The sequence below is a fragment of the Nomascus leucogenys genome, chromosome X, assembly GCF_006542625.1.
Source record: "Nomascus leucogenys isolate Asia chromosome X, Asia_NLE_v1, whole genome shotgun sequence".
Lineage (NCBI taxonomy): Eukaryota > Metazoa > Chordata > Mammalia > Primates > Hylobatidae > Nomascus > Nomascus leucogenys.
In genome coordinates, this window is record NC_044406.1 from 94,880,400 (window position 1) to 94,898,999 (window position 18,600).

At 41.9% G+C, this 18,600-nt stretch overlaps 1 protein-coding gene across 5 annotated transcripts in view; it reads right to left on the reverse strand.

The window, feature by feature from the left end:
- Positions 1–18,600, reverse strand: part of COL4A6 (collagen type IV alpha 6 chain) — a 274,981-nt gene that overhangs the window by 67,153 nt on the left and 189,228 nt on the right. The gene's annotated exons all lie outside the window — the stretch shown is intronic.

Below are 18,600 nucleotides of genomic sequence, written 5' to 3' on the forward strand. Positions count from 1 at the left end.
ATCAGAAAAGGCTATTTTAGGGGCTGCTAAGCTTATTTGGATAGAACACATTTTATAAGCACATTTAATAAGATTCATGTGCACCAAGATCCTTCAACTTTGTACTTCTTAGGAAATTAGTTATTCAGGATGGATAATATTGTCCTCTTCCTAGTTAATGCCAGACCATCCATCAGATTGTCAAAATAGTGAAAGAACAGAACGCTGGAGAGCATCATGACATTTTATAACTCACATCCAAATGGCCAACCATGTGCTTGCCGTGAAATCCAGAAATGGCTGTGCCTGAAGAACATTGCCCCGGGGGGCCAGAGTGGGCCCAGAAACCTACAAGCTGACAAACCTGCAAGAGCTCATCTTTGTTGGCAGATCCCTGGACTCCATCACTGCACCTAGTAGCAGACATTCACAGGGAAAACACACATACACATGCACATATACACACATGAATTGCTTATTTGTTCTTTCTTCCTATCCCTCTCTCCTCTCCTCTCCAATCTGTAAAGTGTTGAATGTGTAAAATACAAGAAGCCTAAGAATATCTATTAAGTATCAATTATGATAGCAAGAGGGAACAGCCTGAGTATTTTAAATGCCCTGCTTATAAAATGTCTGTAACAATTAAGTCTGAGAGTTCAGGCTGACATTTTAAAGTGGACTCAGACTGAGCATTAACCCCAGTGGGTGCAACACAGGCAGGCTGGTCTATCATTTAGAACAAATCCCAGTAGGGATTGAATTTTCTTGCCAGAAAAATGAAAACCATTAGTAATACGCATTACCTCTCAGAGAACACAACAACGTATCGGGTAGAAAGTCCATTTTCATAAATACTTCCCATCTCCACCTCTTGGCCCCTTTACTGACTGTCCATCATTTCCTACAAATCTGTGAAAAACTTTGAAAAGAAGCCCATTAAGCATGCCCTTTACTGTTCACCTTCAAGGCTTACTTTTTAAAAGGCTGAAAATGGGACAGATGCCTTATGCTGTGGCTACAGTTAAGTACTGGAGATGCAAGTGGCCACCAGCTGTGATGATCCTTTGGAGTACAATTTCAGGTGTCAATCAGGCCCACAAAGACCTACGACCCTTGCAAGGAAGTAAAAGATGTTCTGTCCAAGGAAATGCAGTTCTCTTGGGCACCACCTACCACTCAACCTTTTCCAATACCCAACATGTGGCCTACAAAAAATGATAGGTTGCAAACTGTTTAACAGGCTTCATTCTGGGAATGATGGGGGTGGAGTAAACTTTCACTTTTTAGGCTCCTACCTCCCATTGTTGAAACTTTGTTTACAGTGGTTCTGTTATTTATTATTATTGGGATTTTCACAAAATCAATAAATATGTGTGTATATATGTGTATAATGCATATTAATAATATAAAAAGAAAAAGAGCAGTACATAAAAAATAGTGCTGGGGTGCTGTTGACAATGAGTAGGAGGTCGAAAGTGTGGGCCTACATCAATGATAGACTGGATAAAGAAAATGTGGCACATATACACCATGGAATACTATGCAGCTATAAGAAAAATGAGTTCATGTCCTTTGCAGGGACATGGATGAAGCTGGAAACCATCATTCTCAGAAAACTAACACAGGAACAGAAAACCAAACACTGCATGTTCTCACTCATACGTGGGAGTTGAACAATGAAAACATATGGGCACAGGGAGGGGAACATCACACATGGGGGCCTGTTGAGGGGTGGTGGGCAAGGGGAGGGATAGCACTGGGAGAAATACCTAATGCAGATGACAGGTTGATGGGTGCAGCAAACCACCATGGCACATGTATACCTGTGTAACAAACCTGCACGTTCTGCACATGTATCCTAGAACTTGAAGTATAATTTTTTTTTAAAAAAAGAAAGAAAATGTGGGCCTAGGTTTCAAGACTAATGCATACAAAATCACAGCAAACAGCACGAATTTGGAACAGAGCCTAAGTGCTGTGGGAACACGAAAAAAGAGTTGGCAATGGAGGGTTTGTGGAATGCTCACATTTTGCCCATGGCTGGGGGAAGTCATGGGCCGCATTGGAAAGGTTGATTGGAAAGGTTCCAGCTGAAGCGGGCCTGGAAAGCACCGCAGAAAAGTCAAAGACTTGATGTGGCAGGACACAGGGAACCCTCAGAGGTTTGGGAACAGGGGAGAGTTGGGAGAAGAGTGGTCTTTCAGGGCTGAAAGTCATCAAGAAGCATTCAGGAGAACACATGTATGTCAGAATGAGGCCAGGGCTGCCTGCCTGAGCCTGGGACAAGGGAGGCAGATAAGAAGCAGCTGTTGAGGACGAGGGAACTGCTTGATGGGAGAACGGAGGGCAGGATGGGCTTGCAGAAGCCATGTTATCACTAGCAGAGAGGATCCAGTCAGGGCACTGAATGCTTGACCCAAATCCAAGCCCTGACAAAAGTTTTCCCACACCAAGGGAAGGAAGGGGAAGAGCACAGTAAATCACTGAACAGCTACTGAGAGAGCAGGTCGTGATGTGGCCCAGTCCCATCCTGCTCACACCATTAGAGAGAGGAGTCCCAGCAGCACCCAGCATACGCACAGGGACTGGCACCCTCTACCTCTGGTCCCTTACCTTTGCAAGCACATGCTTATCAGCAAGGGTAAGCAAGGAGACTTAGGAGGTAGGCAACTCGAGGGCTGGGCCTAACTGGAACTCTGATTCCATGCAGGAAAGACAGGGTCCCACAGCCTGCTTCCTTTCTCCGGGCTTGGTGGGCATGCAGAATTTCTTGACTCCCGTGTTCCAACCAGAGAGCTGAAAGGAACTCTCCTAAAGAACTCACAAAAATTTTTAAAATTCTAATTCTTCTTCTAAATGGGAGTTTGAAAAGGCACCCCCTAGAGGAACGTGCACTTCTGGACTGGCCCCGGGTTCCAGCTTGGGTTGGTGGGCGTGCCAGCAGCCCAGCTTGAAACCTCTCACATTGAATGAAAGGTCAGAAGCAGGGCCTGTGGGAAGTTTCTAGGTTTCTGCTCGTCCAGAACTGTCCCCTCAGCATGGTATGAGGCCCTTATGGAGCCTGCAGGCATAGGATATGAGACAAAAAGCCTTCCCATCCATGGATGTCCTTTCATACAGTGGCACAGAACACTGGGAACAAATGAAGGTGACTGAGAAAAAAAAGAGGGAGACCCATTTCTTCTGCGGGTTGTTTTGTCATCCAGATACGCTTACTTTGTGCTTATAGCTGTATGATCTTTTTTCCTCATCTCTAATGCACAGGATTTCTGCCTCATTACCCATCCAGCTAAAGCTTAATATTAACTAAATCAGTGGTGAATTCCTTTCCTTTCCCACCCGACACTATCAGCGACATTTTTCATAATGGCCAGCAGAGGTCAGTGTGAGAACATAGAGACTACAGATAAGCAGGTGGGTGGGTGGGCCTCTCCCTCTACAGAGAAAAGAAATCAAACCAGTGTCAGAGAAGTCACAGAATGTTCGAGCAGGAAAGGCCCTTAGAGACCATTCAATCCAGGCTTTATTTTATACATGGGGCTGGGGGGGGGGGGCGGTGGAGGGGGAAGGCCGAGAGAAGAGGAAGGACTTGTTTAGGTCACATAGCTAGTAGGAACGGCATGGAACTAAACAGACCACCTGCTGCCAGTATGTGGCTGTTTCCCTGTTTGCCAGTGGCAGATGTCTTGGGGGTCCTTGAGGCTGCCCCTCCACTACCCTGGGCCCGCCCCTGGGACTGTCCCCATCAGTAGGCTGCAGCAGCCAGATGCTCACACATTATTTCTTTCTTCCTAACCCTGATCATTTCACAGAACCAATCTGAAACACCATCACTGTTTGGACAGCTAGCAGAATTTCAATGGGCTTGGACTAATGCCCTGCCCTGATACATGTCATTTATTTTGGCAAATAGACCCAGACAGGGCAGAAGGAACTCCTCCAAGTCTTTCCAATGAGCTCTCCTGCTTCCATCTGCTCAGGATTTTAAATATGCACATCAGGGTCTAGTTCTGAAGGGAATGAGTTGGGACTTGTGCTTAAGGCCAGGAACCGCAGGTCTGCAACCACAGCCCAGGCTGGCTGCCTCCTGCCAACCACAGTGAGTTGGGATCAGTGTGCAGTTTAAGGTGGCCTCTGATCAGACCCAGATAACTAGGGTAAAAGACCCAGAAATGGGGCTGCCTATAAAGTAGTAGACATATGTAGAAATATCATGGAAGAATCTTAAAAGCATATGCCTCACACTAGACAGGACAGTGAAACTGGTGGAGGGGGCTGACTTTTCATGACTTAGTCCCTTTCTGCGTTTTTATACCTCCGTTAAGGTTCCAGTGTTCTTCTCCCATAAAATTAACATTTGTTCCTGAGGAAGAATCTGAAACTGGTTCCCACTGAGGCGTTAATGACTGACAACTTAGAGCTTTGCTTTTCCCAGGGGGATTTGTAAAGCAAAGCATTAAGCTAGGGGATGCAAATGGTATTTATGAAGCAGGGAAGGGAGAAGGGTGTGCACAGGCCTTCCTAAGGATCCAGTTGTATTGTAGAAAGTGGTGCGGTGCTGTTAGGTACACTTTAAGTGAAATCTCCTTACTGCCAATTAAGTTATGTGACCTTGGGCAAGGGATATAACCATCTTGAGTATCAAGGGCTGAAGCGTAATAATAGCCCTTACGTTGGATTATTGTCAGCATTTAAATGAGTTAATACATATAAAACACCTGGCAGATAGAATGGAAGCATCAGTTCCCTTTTTCCTTTAGGCATCATTTATGGCAAAATGGAGAGTTTAGGATTGGGCACTCAATGCTCCTTCTCTTAAGTTTCAGTTGGAGATGCACAGACATCATTGAGCAACCCTCTTTGGGGGCAGAGATGTGTGCTTGGGAATAGATGAGCATGTATGCCAGCACCCCACATCTGTGAGAGCATTTCTCCTTTTACATAGCACTGGTGTCCTGGTTCTCCTGGGCACTTGGCTTCTCAGTGTTTATTTTTCCTCCTGAAGGGCCTTAATCTACATACTAATGACTCCCAAATCTGAACCTCCAGCCCAGATTTCTCTTCTGAGTGTGCCAGATCCTTATAGTCAATGACTTATAAGAGATCTATTCAAATAGATATTCCAACTCAAACCCAACATGCCCCAAACTGAACCACATTGGCTTCTCCTCAACCCCATTCTCCAAACCAGCTCCCTTTTTCTGAGTTAACTCAGTAAATGGCACCATTCATAAAGCTGATCAAGCCAGAATCTCAGGGGTCCTCCATGACCCTTCCGTTCCCTCATCTCCCACATCTGATCCATTAGCAAGGACTGTGAATTCTACCTCCAAAATCTAACTGAAACCTGTTCATTGATCTCTAGCCCCATGGTCTTAGTTCAAGTCTTTCTCATCTCTCACCTGGAGTGTTGCCACAGTCTGCCAAATGGTCTGTGACCTCCAATCTTGCGTTACTCTCTCCTAACCTCCTACCCCAGGGCCTTTTTATGTGCTTTTGTATATGGCTCTGCTCTGCTGGCTACCACTTCTGTATCTTTCGGGCTCTAACCAAGATATCAGCTTCTCCAGGGAGCTTTCTATGATTACCCCCACCCAACTGTGTGGGCTAGGTTGCCTGTTTATGTGTCTATACCTCCCAACAGACTGAACTCCTTGAGGACAGGGCTTATGTCTTACTCTTTACTGAATCACCTGTGCTCAGCACTATGCCTGGTACACAGTGGACATCAGTAAATGTTTGCTGAGTAGAGAAATGATTGAGAAATGACTGAGAAGCCAGTGGCCCAGGTACAGCAGTATCTTGTTTGGAAGTCTAAATAGTGTTGAGGAAAAAAGTCAAACTCTGTAAAATATTTGAAGAGATTTATTCTGAGCCAAATATGAGTGACTAATGGCCCATGAAACAGCCCTTGGGAGATCCTGAGAACATGTGGCCAAGGTGATCAGGCCACAACTTGGTTTTGTACATTTTAGGGAGACATGAGATATCAATCAACACATGTAAGATGTACATTGGTTCAGTCTGGAAAGCTGGGACAACTGGAAGCCTGGGGCAGGGTGGAAGGCTTTCAAGTCATAGGTGGAATAAAAGATTTTCTGATTAGCAATTTGTTGAAAGAGTTATTATCAACAGAAGAGAATGTCTGGGTTGTAATAAAGGGTTGTGGAAACCAAGGATATATCATAATAGATGAAGCCACCAGGTAGCAGGCTTCAGAGAGAATAGATGGTAAATGTTTCTTATCAGACGTAAAGAGTCTGTTCTATCAGTAACTCCAAAAGGGAGGAGAGTATAATGAGGCATGTCTGGTTCCTTGTTCCTAACATGGACTGAACTAGTTTTCCAGGTTAGCTTTGGAAAGCCCCTGGCCAAGAGGACAGATCCATTCAGATGGTTGGGGGGGGCCTTAGAATTTTAACTTTAATTTATGATAGTTGCAATAGAGTGCAATCAGGAAACATTTGATCACAGAGTCACTGAAAAGAGAGCTGCATAAGACTCAGGAATGGATCCAGTTCAGGATGGAGAAGTTGAAGGGCAGAAAGAGAATGGGACTTACCAAGCTTCATACAACATCAACTGTAGACTTTTAAAACAATACCTTTTAGAGCCTTTGAAAACAGAAATGGTCTACATCTAATGTAGTTTCTGGGCATTCTTTGCTCTCTGAGATCTCTGAGTGAAATGGCTTTGATTCTCATCCTGAATGGAATTCATCCATTCAACAATGATTTATTCAGCACTTACTCTGTGCCAGGCACAGAGGTTAAGATGGCAGGTAAGATATAGTTTCTGCATTCATGAAACTTACAGTTATGTTATCCCTTGAGAACAGATGATGCATGGCCCATCACCAAGCTAATTAAACACTTTTCATCTCATGCTGAGTTTTGTGCTTGGCAAGTATGAATATACATGTAGGGGGTGAGAAGGCAATACACAAAAGAAACACACTGCATGGCCCATGCCCTCAAGGAACATTTAAGTTTGTTGGCGGAGATAAGGCCATATCACAAAAAGTATTGGAGATAAGGTCATTGTATTAAAGGAAAGAGATTTAATTGACTCACAGTTCAGCATGGCTGGAGAGGCCTCAGGAAACTTATATTCATGGCAGAAGGGGAAGCAAACATGTCCTTCTTCACATGGTGGCAGCAAAGAGAGGTACATAGTGAAGGGTGGGGGAAGCCCCTTATAAAACCATCAGATCTCATGAGAACTCACTCACTATCAAGAAAACAGCATGGAGGTAACCACCCCCATGATTCAATTACCTCCCACTGGGTCCCTCCCACGACATGTGGGGATTACGGGAACTACAGTACAAGATGAGATTTGGGTGGGAATACAGCCAAACCATACCAGTCATATGCAATGCATTTTTAAAATTATACTGTATATGCCACAAGTCCAAGAGGAATTCAGAGACGTGTGAGTTGACAATGGAGCAGACGGGCAAAGAAAGACCCAACAAACTGTTAGTGAATGCATTCTAAATATGAAGAACAACATGTTGATGGGAATCAGCGAGTTCTGTAAGCAAGGGCCAGTCAGAAGCCTGGGTCTGGCTGGAGCAGAGGTGAGATCACAGAGAATCAGTAAGAAAGGGCAATAGAGGATAACCTACAAAAATTTATAGATGCTGAGGTGTTTAATTTGGTACATTAGCATGTTTTGTTTTAAACTTTAGTTTGGATTCCAGTTTCGTTCAGAATTTAGTGAAGTGACATGATGTGCTAGCTAAGTGTACAGGGTTCAGAGTTCAAAAGTCTAGGATTCAAATTCCCTCTTCACCACTGTAGGACTTTGGGACAAATGGCATCTTCAAATTTCTTCAGCTGTCAAGTGAGGATAATATCAGTGTCTACTTCATAGGGTAATCATGAAGATTAAATAAGAAAATTCCAGAAGATCATTATTTTCGCTCCTTAGCATGCATCAGACTTACCCAGAGGTGATTAAAACACAGATTGCTGAGCTCCAGCTCCAGAGTTTCAGATTCAGTAGTTCCGGCTGGGTCTAAAAATTTGCATTTCTAATGAGTTCTCAGGTGGTGCTGACTCTACAGGATCAAAGACCACACTTGGAGAATCCCTGTTGTAAATCATTTAGCATTGCACCTTGCATACATTAAATGTGCAATGAAAGTTATTTGTTGTTATTGATGTATTATTATTTAGCAAATGATTATGGCTTGTGCAGGTTTGGAGTTCACAATCTCTGAAAGGCCCTCAGCATTCCTTTATCACTATGACTTAGGGCACCTCTTCTTCTTCCTCATTATGACACACCACAAGAGGAAAGGAGTGGATGGAGTAGCAAGACTGGAGACAGGGAACCCCATGAGGGGGCTATGACCTCCTGAAGAGAAATAATGGTGACATGGACTAGGTTCATGGCAGTGGAGACAGGGAAAAGACATATTTGAGAGGTATTTCAGAGGCTAAAAACTATAAGGCCTTAGTGCCATATTGGAACTGATGACTAAAACAGAGGAAAGTGCAAATGATGACTCCAGTGTTTCTTGATTGGGCAACCGAGTGGATCTCTTTGATGACAAGAGAGAACTTAGAGGAAGAAGAGTCTTGGGTGGAAGATGAGGAATTCACCTTTGGTCAGGTGGAATTTAAGATGCCTGGGCAAACATCTAGGGAGATGTTTAGCACATTTTTCCCACAAAACAGGAAGATCTGAGGAAACAGAGTGAGGTTTGTTCACCACTATATCCCCGGAGATGCAGTATTTGGTGTGCAGTAGACACACAAAACATAATTGTGGGAAAAATGCATAATTATGAAATGAATGAAAATGGAGAATTAAATATGCACTTGGGAATCTTTGAGAAGACCACTTCCAAGTCTCATTTGCTAGGAGCAAAATGGAATTAAAAGAATGTCACTATCCTAAAAAACTCCTTGTGGCCTTTTGAGAAGGGGGAGCAGAGATCCTTGACCTCCAGCCTAGAAAAAAGGTGGCTTGATTTTTACAATTTGTCTTTACTTTACAACTGAAATTCTCATTTCAGCTAGTGGGTGGGGGGAAATGAAAGAACTTAACAAACTTTACCTGAGTAGCTAGGGATCTTTTTCCTAGCAATGAAATGTGGTAAGAAAGATACTAATAATAACACCCCCATAAGCAGAATATTTAAACTTCACAGCAGTTTTCTTTTCACCATTCCTTTGGATCATCACAATACATCTGCAAGGCAGGCGAAGGACACAAAGCTGCAAAGCAGTTAGCCAACAGGCTGGCTAATGTCACACAGCTGCTCAGTGGAAGAGTTACGTCAGAGCCTCCCAGTCAAGTCTGTGCTCTCTCTGTTGAAACAAACGGAGATGAGTATCCATAGAGCCATACACTTCACTCTCCTAGTAACGGCACTAATGAACTAGCATTGCCGGCAGAAGTAAATAAAAAAGAAAGAATGCTGATGGTGAAGAATGTGTCCAGCATATGGCAGGTAAAGACGCATATCATGCAGATATAGAGACCTATTTTGTGGCCCGAGAAGCTTTGGATTAGCTTGATAATGTTAACATCACCTACAATTCGCCAACAAGAGCAGTGATCCTTTCTATCTACATACATACATACATACGTACATACATGCATACATACATAATACATACATACATAGTGACTGATGTCCTGCAAAGGCAATTTTCAGGTCTGCCACAGCTAATAAATAGTATCAGAGTCTCCCCCTCAACACTCAAATGGAATCACATTTCTTTTCTAGTTCTTCATCTATAATCAGCGTTTGAAGCAGCCAGCCCAGGCATGAAGACATGCATCTACACGTTTTGTTTTCAAAGATACATACACCCATTCCACTGGTTATTGTCAGCATGTTGAAATTTTTAGGAAGACATATACCGACTGATAAAGTTAACTCTTGCTAGGCAAGACTTTGCATCCATTTCTTCTACCTGTTTACTCATATTTCTCTTCTAAAACATAATAATAACTTTCTTTTACCAAGAGTTTATAAAGTGCTATTCCTTAAATTCACCTCCTTTAATCTTTTAACACCCCCAACAGGTGGGTATTAATCTCATTTTACAGATGAGGAAACTCAAATACAGAGAGATTAAGGAACTTGCCGGAGATCACACAGCAAGCAACTGGTGAAGCCAATTTGCTGATATCAAAGCCTCTGTTTCTTCCACCAAGCTACACTGTCTCTGCATTGAATGATGCTCTGAACGCAGAGACACAAACCCATGAACCGGAGCAGTAACAGCTACACTGCGGAGAAAATATTGTTATTTTCATTGATACCAAAGCAATTTATCTCAATTTACCCACACTTTTCATTGGAATAGGTACTCTTTAATAGAAATCTACTAATATAATTAATAAATTAAGAAATAAGATGCACTTCAAGGAACGGCACTCTCAAGAATTTAAAAGATGGGGGATTTCTTCTGGTTCCACAATTAAAGTGGTCTTCTTACCTGGTCAGTGGGTAATGGTTAGTTTATCTAGGCTCTGGTAGACAAATTCTGACGTGCTATGAGTCTCCAATGCTAGCATATTAGTTTAGTGGCAGAAGGAATATAGGCACAGTATGCTAACTTGATGGTCATTAGGTTGAGCAGAAATTGGAGAATTAGTCTTTAGACATGTCATATTTTCCCTTACCCCTGGGAAATGTCAATAATTGTTAAAATAGGATGAAGTGGAGATGTCTAGATAGAGGCAAATTCATGGGAGAATCTTCAGGTCTCCCTTTCCTCCATAACACATTCATAAAACTATTATCAGGAACCATACCAAACTTCCCCTTTGTGATATTTAATGGGAATTGCAAGAATAAAAAATCACATAAAACTGTAAATATGATCAATAGTTGGATATAAAAATAAAAACAGAACAACTAAACACCTTTGTAACTATTACAAATGGTTGAATGAGCCCCCATATCCCTTGGAATGGGCATTCAGTCTATACAAAGATCCCCAGTGTGTACCGAGTTTCCAGACTGCATGAGAAAATAAATACAAGTTTACTTGGGATGAATTTAACCTAAAACTAATACACCTGTTGGAAAAACATGAAATACTTAATTTGAGAATGATTTTGATTTGAAAATTTTCTAGCAAACTTGATGTCACCTTTGCCTCTTAAAAAAGTCTCCTGTTTGAAGCAGAAGTACAAGAGTTAGATTCAATTCCCTGCTCCAAACTTCTAGCTGTATGATATTGAAAAAGTTAATTAATCTCTAGGCCTTTGTTTTCTCATCAGCAAAATGGGGATATTACTTGCTCTACCCATTTCCTAGGTTGCTTTGAGCATCAGTTGAGACAATGCATGTGAAAAGGAGCTATAGTTTCATTCCACTGACAAAACTTTGCTTTTGGAGAAAAGACTCGAATAACCAAACTCCAAATGTCCACCAAACAAACAAACAAACAAACAGACCTCATTTGCTGGACTCATGAGGCAGTAAACCCTTAAGGAAGAGCTTTCAGTAGAAAAAAGATTGAATAAAAAGAGGAGCAGAATTTAAAGCTGTGAAAGATGGGAGCAAATTGACTGTGTTTCACAGGAGTCTCATTACAGTTTTAAAATGATTACATCTACATTATTACAAATATATGGGTTATTTAAAAATACATGGTTTAATTACAATCTGGAGCCAACCTTTTTCTTTTAGTTTTTCTAGCAAAACACAGCTATGGTTTTATAATAAAAATCAAAGTGAAACAGGACTTGCCAGAAATTCACTTCAGAGCAATTTTTGCTGTAGTGTATCTATTCCATTAGACAAGGGAAACTTTTGGCATTTTTCTCTGACATAATATATTGCCCACCATTGATATGCTACACAACCTTTGGTCCAATACTGAGCTGGTGTGAGCTGATTGCTTCTGGATCAATGTTGACTTCCCTGATTCTCTGGTGAAAAGCCATCAAGGTTTGGGAGCGAGAGGTAACTGGGAGCAACCAACTACTATTCCTTAAATAGAAGGAGTAAAAAAAGAGTAGGATCAAAGAAATTCTGTCAGGACCTCCTTGTCAGAGAACTCAGGGAGCTCTGAGATGGAAGGGCAAGGAAGAGAGGGAAGCAATTTACTTACATAGTTTCAATGCTGTTCCCATGCAAACTTATACCCCTGTATTCATTTAGAACCAGAGGAGCATTAATATGCACACCTATGCTGATAAAGGGATACCCATTCCAATCCAAACACACATGCCCACAGGCACAAGAGCCTGCTAAAATGGTAGGGCCCGCTGGTACTCTGGCATAGCCTGCCATATAATCATGGATTATCATAGACAATCATGGATTTGAACTCAAGAAGATGGGATGACACAGCTCCCTTCCCTGGACCCTCACAACAATATGTAGTAGTCCCTATGGACTAGTAAAGCCCTCTGCACAGACACACGCAGGCAAAAAGATGGGAAGGGAATGAGATCTCCACATTTGTGATATATTTTCCCTTTCCATCATGGACAGTTGGAAGCTGAGATGAGATCAAGTTCTGTGTGCAACAGGAAAGATGGGCAGTGGAGGTGGTGGCAGCTGTGGTATCGATAAAGTAGAAGCTCTAGAGCTGTTGGTGGCATCAGGTATAAGAGTTACAAGTTTACATTGGTGAAGTGCTTCAGATTTCAAAGTGTTTTCACATGTATGACTCCATCTAATGCTCATAACAACACTGTCCTCAATGTACTAGAGAAAGTAATTGAGACCCAGGGGTTAACTTGTCCATGGCCATGCAGTTTACGGGCAGCAGAGCAAGATCTTTAGTCTGAGTCTAGCAGCTTTTCCAACTATTCCCTTAATAAAGTGATGGGCCAATTCTTGGTCAAAAATTCCAAATAAAATGTCATGTAACTCCACCAAAAACCCTGGGTCTGGAGTGTATTGAATCCTCTTGACTCTTCCCTAAATTCTTCTTGCTGCCCAGTGGCACCCTTAGCAATCAATTACGTAGATGCACAAAGGACAAAGAACTCAAATCAGTCTACTTGTTCCACCGACAACTCATCGGTTCAGTAAATCGATGAGGCAATTTTTTAGAGATAAATCTGGCAATTTGTTGATTGCCGACTATGCCATGGTGCAACATGCTGGAAACACAGAAATGAATGCAACATGGGCCTTGTCCTTGAGGAACTCTCAATCCAAGTTAGAAAAGAGAAGTTATGCATGCACATGAGTATATACCATAAGGCATAGAAAGGCAGGAGGGATATGATTCTCAACCCAAGGACTGTTGATGGGTTTATCTTGGAGATAGAGGAGGGCTTTTTATTCTTCCAAACTACAGAGTAGAAGAAGATGTATAAAGAAAAAGACCCAGGACACATTTTGGTAAGTAAGAGGGAAGTGGAGAATATCTATTTAAAATTGATCTCAGTTTTCTCAACAAATGTAGGAAGTGAGGTCATGAGTAGAGAGGGAAGGTATTTGAGGTCGAGGATGACTGGGGAGGGCCAGAAGGAGATGCTATGGAGGATGTGGCAGGAAGTCAATTGTTAGAAAAGTGTGAAGGCCTACCAAGCAGCACTGAGAGCTCCACCGACACTAGAGAACATGTTTTTATGCGTGGAGGAACCTTCCTCAAACAATAGTTGGCAGCTTAGGAGCAGGAGGAAGCAAAGCAGGTGGTGGGGTTTTCCAGGTCTGGGCACTGGCAAATATATCAGAAGTACTGGGGCTGAGGATGCAGGTGAGGGAGAGGGATAAGTCCAATAGGAGGAAGGTAAGAACAATGTGGAAATAGCTGATCTTGGGCTCCAGGCTGGAGAGAGAGCCAGAGGGGAGCCAGCAATTCCTGGTAAACAATGATTTATAAGAAAATTTGCCCTTGCTCAAAGTGAGACGCTTGAACCATCTAGAGGTATAAATTATGTACAACATTTAGTACTTGAGCCTATCCTGTCAAGACAAATCTGGAGTCAGAGAGAGCAACCTGAGGATTCACACATGGGGAAAATCCACTAGACTGTTAGCAACCTCACCCCACATCTACCTCAGGCTGAAGACCTTGTCTAGCATTTAACTCAAAGAGATGGTTTCAGCTGCTGGGGAGATAACGGTGCTCCCAGGTTAGAGTCTATGGCCTGTATAGGGAGGAGAGTAGGCAGCCCATGTGTTCACAGCTCACTAAAGACTCATGTTTTGTCAGGGTTCTTCATCCTCTGTACCTTCCCCACTTTCACACCGTCATCTACTTTTGGTTATATCTCACTCTGCCCAACTGTTTCCTTAGAGTCTGTAGCAATGAAAACACTTTAAACAAATTAACAGTCCATGATCTGGTTCTTAGAGAAAGCAGAGCTAGGGATAAATCAGGAAACCATCCCTAAAGGTATCTAGATGGGAAATCAAGGAGGGGGGACGTGGCAGTCAGAAAAGCACGCAAAACAGGCTAAATCCTAGGATCTGGGGGAGAAAAAGAGGTGAAAAGGAGTTGGCCAGACCAGGGGCCTGGCCGGATGGTGAACTGGGCAGGAAGTCCCATGTTCTGCTTACCTTCCACCTCCATTATTGCTTTTTTTCATTCTCTAGTTTTATGAGGATTTTAAAAGCTTTTGAATCGGGTGCTGGCAATCTTTCAGAAAAAGTTAATACAGAATTCTGTAGAGATAAAGTCCCCTACGAAGGCTGCCGCGGCCAAGAGTAGAAACACTTGTCCCTTAAAGCTGAGTGGAAAACAAATCTTCAAGTACTTTCCCCTTCAGGGCTTTGAGTGCTTCACGTCCTTTGGCCTGAGAACCAAGCAGCTCATCACGTCCCTTGACTTGCAGACTTGACAAAGATAGGTGTCTTTGTTAGTCCAGTTTCAACCAGTCTCCGCAATCCAAGAGAAGAAAAAGTGAGGGGTTGTTATGGGGGTGGGAGAATATCTAGTAAGTGTATCTGAAAGAGGAAAGATCTCCCAAAGGCAAAGTTAAACAGCACAATTAGGGGGAAGGTGCACACCAAGATACAGCAAGGCTAGCTTGCAGTGAGCACTGCCAGGTAGCTGCTCCAGGGATCCTAGCCCTTGGGACCCTACTCCAGTAACTATTCTGGACTGGTTGCTTTCCTTTCATCTTCGAAACATGCTCTGGAGTGCCTGATACTAACTAATAAAACAAACAAAAATGCTTCCTCTGACTCCCTTACTCCCGTTCCCTGTAAGCTACCATCCCATCCCTCCATTGCCTTTCCAGAACAAACTTCATCCTTCACCATTCAACTCCTACCTGTCTTTGCAAGCTTATTTTCCACAAAACACCCCTACTTGCCCTAGACTTCAAAAATTACAGTCTCCTTGCTGATACTTAAACCCATCTTGTACTGCCTCACCACCTGGCTTCCAACCAAGTTGTTTCCTCACCAAAAATACCCTTCTCTTCCAGAACTTTCTACCAAGGCTCTATCCATCTTTCAAAGCTCAGCTCAAATCTGCCCTCTTCCAAACAGACTTCTCAGATTTCCCTGGCTGGAGTTGATGTCTCCCTTTCCAAATCACTTAAAAATTTTGGGGGAATAACTCAGCTATAAAGAGCCAAGTTAATTACATCTATTAGTTCATAATAAAATGTCATCATTAGTCCATGTCCAGCTCCTCATTTTGAAAAGGTCTTTTCCTTCATCCACATCCCCATTCTCATTTCTATCCCTCTCAGGTATCTTCTTTAATATATTTGATATGAGTCCAGGATATCTAACAACTATCTCTCTCTTTCTCTCTCTCCCTCTGTCTCTATCATCTATGTATCTATCTATCATCTATCTCTATCATCAAACTCGATGTGTCTCTATTATCTATCTATCTATCTATCTATCTATCTATCTATCTATCTATCCATCTATCTATCATCCCTCTATCTATCTATCATCTATCTTCTATCTCTATGTGTCTCTATCTGTCATCTACCTATCACCTCTATCTATCTATCTATCTATCTATCTATCTATCTATCTATCTATCTATATTTATCTATCTATCTGGTTTTGGGGGTGTGTGTGTATTTTTTTTTTGAGATGGAATCTTGCTCTGTCACCCAGGCTGGAGTGCAGTGGCGTGATCTCGGCTCACTGCAACCTCCAGCTCCCGGGTTCAATCAATTCTCTGCCTCAGCCTTCTGAGTAGCTGGGATTATAGGCGCCTACCACCATACCCAGCTAATTTTTGTATTTTTAGCAGAGATGGGGGTTTCACTATCTTCGCCAGGTTGGTCTTGAACTCCTGACCTCGTGATCCACCCACCTCGGCCTCCCAAAGTGCTGGGATTACAGGCGTGAGTCACCACACCCGGCCGTGTGTGTGTATTTTAAATTGATGTTGCTGTCTTTGGGTTATAGATCACATTCTATTTCTCATTCTTGCTCAAGAATGTCTTTAAGATCTATTATTACTATTTGCACTATTTATTGCTTCTAACCCTTATGTAATATTCAAAAGTATGCATTTACCACATTTTACATGTACATCTCTCTATGGATAGACATCTAGTTTGCCTCTAATCCCTTACACAAAAAAATTCTGTGATAAATGATTCTGTTATAAACATCCCCATAAGTGTCCTATTTTCAAACCACGGAGAGGATCTGCAGGATATATACGCAGCACTGAGGTTTCTGGGTGTAGGAATACATGGTTAATACCAATGAGTGCTGTCAGATTGTAAGCTGTAACAGTTTACACTTCCATCAGCAATACATGAAAAATCATTTTTTCTCCTCATGCTAACAAACACTTGGTGTTATCTGACTTTAAATTTTTGTCAATCTGTTGAGTATAACTTGATATCTCACTGATATTTTAATTTGCACGTTTCTGAATACTAGCAAGGCTAATCATCTCTTCATAGGCTTGTTAGCCAATGCAGTTTCTCCCTTTCTGTGGTCTGTCCATTCTGTGAATATGCATTTCCCATTTTAACAATTGTGTCTTCTGCCTTTTTCTTGTCAATTTACCAGAGTTCCGTGGACATTGTAGCTATCAATGCCTTGTCAGTTTTAGACTTTGCAAATACCTTCTCCCAGTCTATCATCTGTCTGTTACCTTTGTCTATAGTGTCATTCATTGAACCGGAAGTCTTAAAATTGATGTAGTAAAATTTATGACTTTCCACCTTATGTCTTGTGGTTTGGGGTCTTATTTAAGAAGTTCTACACTATTTCAGGTTATAGAGAAATTCTCCTACATTTACAGTTTTACCTTTCACATTTAGGTTTGTAATCTATCTAGAGGTCACCTTTGTATGTGATATAGGGTAGCAGTCCAACTCTATTTTTCTCCAGATAACAGTGCTTTTCTTTTCTTTTACAGGTAATCGAACCAAGAGGATATGATAGCATATGCTTAGCATAATGTGGTAAATTGGTGGGACTGCTCATAGTCACCCATGGAAGCCACCAGCCTGGGAGCTCTGGCCATGTTAGGTTCTTCCTGGATATCCTAAGGGTCAAGGAGATCAATAGCTCTGTATACCTATAATCCATTTATAGCTTGTAATGTGACACACTGGTTTGGAAGCTCTGTCACGTGATGATCCACCCATTCCAATACCAAAAATCCATCCTTCCCTTGATGTAAAATTACTTTTATCTCATCATCTGTTTCTGAGCTCTATATTCTATTAATTGGTTTACTGGCCTTTTACTGTTCACTCCTAGTTATTATTATTAATAATAATATGTCTTTGCAGCATTTCTCAAATTGTAGAAGGGAAAGTCACCTGCTCTTTATTCAAAAATCAATTTAAATATTCATAGACATTTATTCTTCTATCTACATTTTAGAATAAGTTTTTAAAGTTCCTTAAAATATCTTGCTGGTATTTTCATTAGAATGGCATTGAATTTGGCTGGGTGTGGTGGATCACACCTGTAATCCCAGTACTTTGGGAGGCTGAGGTGGGCAGATCACTTGAGGTCAGGAGTTTGAGACCAGCCTGGCCAACATGGTGAAACCTTGTCTCTACTAAAAATACAAAACTTAGTTGGGCATGGTGGTGGGCACCTATAATCCCAGCTACTCAGGAGACTGAGGCAAGAGAATCATTTGAACCCGGGAGGCAGAGGCTGCAGTGAGCCAAGATTGTGCCACTGAACTCCAGCATGGGCAACAGAGTGAGGCTCTGTCTCAAAACAAAAACAAAAACAACAAACAAAAACAAACAACAACAACAAAAAAGAATGGCATTGAATTTGTAGATTTGGGAAAAATTGACATCTTTACAATAAGTCATCTCATCCATCAACATTGCATATCCCACTATTGATTCAGATCTATTACATCTGTTTGTAGAATTTAAAATTTTTATCTATAAAATGTCCAATATACTTTTTGTCAGGTAAATTACTAATAAAAAAGATATGTTACAGGTTTTCTTTTCTGTTGTTATTGTAAATGGTAATTTTACATGTAGAACTTTGCATTTCTATTATTATATTCAGAGTGTGCTTTGGACTAGAATTCTATGTTTAAGGGCCTGTTTCCCAAATTGGGCTTGGAGCATCTAAAGACAAGCCTTTGTTTGGTTCACCTTTCTTTCCACTACTGTGCTTGGCCAAATTAAGTGCTCACGAAATATTGGTTGAACTGAATGAAGGGGGCTGTGAAGCACTTCAGAATGCTTTGAAAATTACTGTTCATG